Here is a 5,732-nt window from a genome sequence, read left to right as displayed (position 1 = left end):
CTTTTTTTTATAGCATATTCTTCTTATTATTAGCAACTAAAATTTTTTGCTCTTTTTTCCTTTATTTTTCTATTTATATTTATCCAAATTAATATCCTAATTACTATACTAATTTTTTTATGAATTTTGAATTCAAATGAATGTTGAGTTGAAATAAATTTCTAACTTCTTCACATCTCTATATATACTCCTACAATGACATATAATATTAAGCTTCCTTCTTCTTCTTTGTTATTGATCGTTAGTTTTATTCATAAATTTATTTATTGCATTCTTCATATTTTTTATTTTTTTAGAAATTTAACATTTTTATTTTTTATATGCAGATGACTGATGGAGCTACTACAGATTAATTTATTCTCAATATATCCAAACTTGAATACAAGTAAGTAACATTTTTCTATTCGTTTGATTTCTGATAAAAATAAATTCATTTACGTAAATGAAAAATAAAACCACCTTTAGTTGATAAGTTAAGTTGACACTTTTTAAATGCTAACTTTTGTTATTACTTTTATATAATTTATTTTTAAAAAATAAATGCTCATATTAATTTATGTGTTTTTAGTTCTTTTGTGATGAATTAACTATTTAATATGATGTTCGAGATCTGATAGTAAATTCGAAACTTAAATATTATGGATTCAAGTTTGGAATTCCACACCAACAATTCAATCTATTAGATTTGGATTTATTATTTTCAAATATTCATTAAATTGTTTAACATACGTACACAATTTAAGTCAATGTCATATAATTATTCTCTAATTATTTCTAAAAAAAGGTATATCATTGATGAATTTGTTTCATCTAAACATGCAAATTAGATTTAATCAATTTTATAAATTAGATAAAATTTAAGTCGTGATAGCTTACTTATTTTATTAGAATTTGAGATGAGAATGTTTTGATCGTAAGAAAAAGGTAATCTTACAGATAACGCTACATATTTATTAAAATATTTAATCGATAAAGTAAAAAAAAAAATCGTGACAACTAAAACACAAGAACCAACTCAAATGTTTATAATGATAGGTTCTCATGTTGGTAATGCTTTGATTGAAAACATAAAATGTTAAATCACCATAAATTTTCAATATTGTAGCTTATAATATAATTAAATATTATGTGCACAGTTACACATTAAAATTATTTTTCGTATAATAAATTTGTGATTTTACGTTTTCAAATAAAATTAATATTCAAGAATATTACATGCATTGTGGAAATCCTTTTGATCCTTAGGATTGGTTAATAATTTCTTTTAATCTAAGTAAAAAGAAAAATAAAATAGAATATGAGATAAAATTATAGTTTGATAGATGTGAAATTATTTAACTTGAAATTTAAATTATAACCATTTATAACAGATAAGATTATTTTAAAGTCTTCTTTTAATCTATATTTTATCTATTTTGACATAACAAAGTTTATTTATTTTTTAATTTTTATATAATAAAGTAATTAGATAGTATACATATTACTATTTATAAATTTAAAATAAAAAAATGAAGACAATAGAATAAAAATTAATATTATTACTGACAATATGAAATTCTAAGTTGTAAACAATTTAATAAAGAAAAATATAAAACATAAATCTTTTGCAATTACATAATTATTTTTACTCATATGGATTTGATTAGGGATGAAAAAATAATGGGTGATGTGGAAGTAGGGGAGGTTCTTCGCTCTTTTCTTTTCTGACTTTGAGGGTATAATTTTTTATCTTTTTAAAAAAATTGAGGGTGAGGGTTATGGTGTGGAGATGGAATTGGAGGTAATGGGTGGAAGGTGTGGAGATGAAATTGGAGGTAGGGGTGGAAGGTGTAGAGATGGAGGTGGAGGTGGGGGTATATATATATATATATATATATATATATATATTAAGTTGCTCCAAAGAGATATTTTGATGTTGAACTACTACAAATAGTACGTTATTATTATCTGTGCATCACATGAGTACGTATACTAGTTTAATTACATAAAGTAGTCATTACTATTTTATAATAGAATAATTTAAAAATACTCATAATTATTGAATAGGCGTTTATCTATCATACACAATGAGTATCCCTCCATAATTTCAAAACTTCACTCGATACATATCATTATAAAGATTTACAATACATATATATGGAAACATAATTACTTACTAATCACCTGTTAAAATTATTTTAAACAACTTATTTAAAATATAATATTAACCACCTCATGTTAAATTACTACAATATATATCATGTTAATTTTTGTTAATTCTTTAGCTTCTCCTTATTTGAGATAGTAAATTTCCTCATCAGGTAGACAAATCATTTTAAAAGAAATTTCTTACTTACTATATTAAATTAATCTCTTATTTTTGACGTATATGAGACAAGACATAAAAACAATCTTTTAATATTATGATTCATTAAAACTCCCATCCATATCCTTATTTTCGTTTGTTAAACACACATGAAATGAATTTAAATATATTTAAAATTCATTTATGTATGGATTAATATCCTTTGTTGTTTCGTATGATTCTATAAAAAAAAAAGTTAATAAATAGATCTTTATAATTATAATTTATTCTCTTGTATAGTTTTTAAATATTGTGTTTATAATTATAATTATAATTTCCTATTGTTTTTATTTAAAATATTTATAATTATTTTTTAAAAAAATTAGTTAAATAACTATAAATATATTTAAAATCATAATATTAAGCCTGTAAACCAGCCCTTCACTATTAGTACAGAACATATTTGGTCAAAACTTCAGTACAACCTTTCAGTAAATAAAATCGGGGATCCATGCATTGATTTCCAAACAGTGGATATATAGAGTTAAAGTTTTAATTCTATCCAAATAATTGAAAATAAAGATATTTCATCAGTATTTTGAAATTAAAGAGATCTTGAAGTAGTTTTCATGTTTTATTTTATGTGTCATAATTTGATCAAACATAGACTTTAAGAAATAAAAAGATTTAATTTCGTTATCAAATTATTCTTTTATTAAAAAATGTATTATTAGTATCTTTAATTAAGTAGGATCAATAATGACAAAAGCAGAATTGTGTCTTTAAATAGTTAACAAATAAGGAAAGATTACATTCTTTTTGAATGGATAAAAAAGAAAATGACAACAAATAAAATGGAACGGAAGGAGTACTTCTTTTATTTGGTAGGAGAAGTAAGAGATAATAATCTCATGATAAGATGCACAATTATTTTACCGTGCATGTATTTAGGCATGCACAATTAAAATTTTATTGCTCTTGGTTTTAAGCATGAATTGCAATTATAGTAGGGCCAAATTGGTTTGTTAATAACCTCCCCAATTTTTTTTTTTCAAAATACGGAGTATTTAATATACTACTCAACGCTCACTACCAAGTTTATCATCTATATTTTCTTTCTCTGTTATTTTTTTTTTTTTTAAATCTCCTTGTCTATTTTGTGTCTTCTTACTCAAATTTAATATAAGTGTAAAATCTATTTTACTTCGAAAAATAAAAATCACCTTTTTATAATTTAATTTTGGTATCGCTTTCATAGTTTTTTGCTAAAACTTGCAATTTGTTTCGTTGAAATTATATATAGTTTCTTAGTTTTCTATAATTTTAGTTTTAAAAAATGTAACTGGTTTCTTTGTAAAATTTTCTATTATTTATCTACTTCCTAAATTTAAAAAGTGTTGATTTAATTTAAAATAAAAATCTTGTTTTGATATTATATTATTAACAAAAAAGGACAATGCTCAAGCTGCTTACACTACTAGCTAATACCATCGTTCTTTATCTACTATTTGAATTCATTTATATTAAATTTTGTATTGCCACGACATATATGTGATGGATAACTTATCTCATGAGATATTTCAATTAATTTATAGAAGAGCATCGTTTATCTCAGCTCATACCAAACGAACCCTAAGGCTCCGCAGCAAAGTCTTAAAATATTTAATATTAGGGGCAATCATTTAATGATCTCCACAGTGTTAAATCATATTCATTTGCTTATTCAACAACATATTCTTTCGTTTAAAAAAATAATTTATTTTTTTAATTCATTTGAAAAAAAAAATTCATTTTCTTTTAGATAATATTTTAATTTTAATTTTTCATGTGACATGTTTAAGATCATAAGATTAAAATGTATTTTGATATATTTAACATAATTTTATTTAGGATCATAAATTTTTTTTTTTTATATATATTTTTAAACTTCATATCAAGTCAAATTAAACTATTTTATAAAAAAAAAAAAACAAAGGAAGTAATAATAATGGAGTCCGCAATTGGAAAGTATTTCTAATTAGATCACTATACCCTAGTCAGCTCTGATTACAGCTGAATAAATCTTAAGAAATACAGTTGTAGACATCATGGCCTCTTATTTCTCCAGGGGTAAACTAAGGGGTCGTTTGGTTGGGAAACAAGTTATGTTGGGATTACTTATTTTGGAATTAGTTATCCTGATATTATTTTTTAGTGGTTATTTGATTTGTGATGTTACAAATAATATGCATGCATTTTTTATAAGAATAGATAGTTTGTTTACAAAAATATCCTTCATTTTCTTTAGCTTAATTAAGTTTTATATTATGCTGAATTAACTTCATCATTTTTTTTCTCAACATTGAGTTTTTTTCAATTAAACTTATATTAATTAACTCATTTATTATAAAAAATATTCTAACATTCAAAGTGATATAATAAATATGTAACACTGAAAATTGTTGTATGATAACATTAATAAAGTTAACTAATAAATAACGATACAATTTAATTTAAATAATTAAAAAACTTGGTTCAAGAAAATATTTTTGTAGATTTTTCTTCATACCAAGACATACAAAAGAAATTGAAAAGTTACTTTATTTTTAACTTTAGTAGTTTCTTTTTTTCTGAAAATACATGTTAAGAAATTTATGTTGATATTTCTTAAAGCTTTAATATTTCATGTTAAATTACTTATTTTGTCCTAAATTCTATAAAATGTTGATAATCCCATTTTTGTTAAAAGAATTCATCACCAAAAAATGTGAAAAAGTACTTTCATTTTTCATTATTTAGTATCATTAATATTTGGAGAGTTAAATTATATTTTTTTAAAATTAAATTTTCAAACATTTTTGGCTATATCTAAAATATAACTTTTTATTTAATAATTAAGCATGCACTAAGTTAGAAAGAGAATGTCAAGATACTTTAATTACTTGTCTATGATAAATTTGTTAGAAAAAATTGAAAACTTGAAGTAAGATTAATAAACATTTCTACAAAATAGAAATAATAAATCCTTGTACCAATTTTGAACTTGATTGTACAAATATTTTTTATGGTGTCATTATCATTTTTGCATGACTCATCACTTTTGTAGCATTTAATAAACTCATATCATTGTTCAAATTTATCAAAATAAATAAAAGTTTGTAGAGTAATTAAAATATAAATTTGGGATAAAATTGACAAAAAAAATTGATGTGAAGATTACCAAAATCTCACATTCTCTCTTATATATAGTAGTAATGTGTGTGTATATATATATATATATATATTTGATAAGTTATAATCAAAGAACTTGGAGGATAATTTTGTCATTTTATGATTTTATCCCAAGGTAATATATGTTGGAATTACTTATACCACCCAAAGGGTGGGATAACTTATCTCTGTACTATTTGTTAATCTCGGGATAAGTTATCCCGAGTTAGGCAAACAAACAATACACCAAAAATTTTAT

This window comes from Capsicum annuum, chromosome 3 (genome assembly GCF_002878395.1).
Source record: "Capsicum annuum cultivar UCD-10X-F1 chromosome 3, UCD10Xv1.1, whole genome shotgun sequence".
In the NCBI taxonomy this organism is placed as follows: domain Eukaryota; kingdom Viridiplantae; phylum Streptophyta; class Magnoliopsida; order Solanales; family Solanaceae; genus Capsicum; species Capsicum annuum.
Note: the sequence above shows the minus strand (reverse complement) of the source record.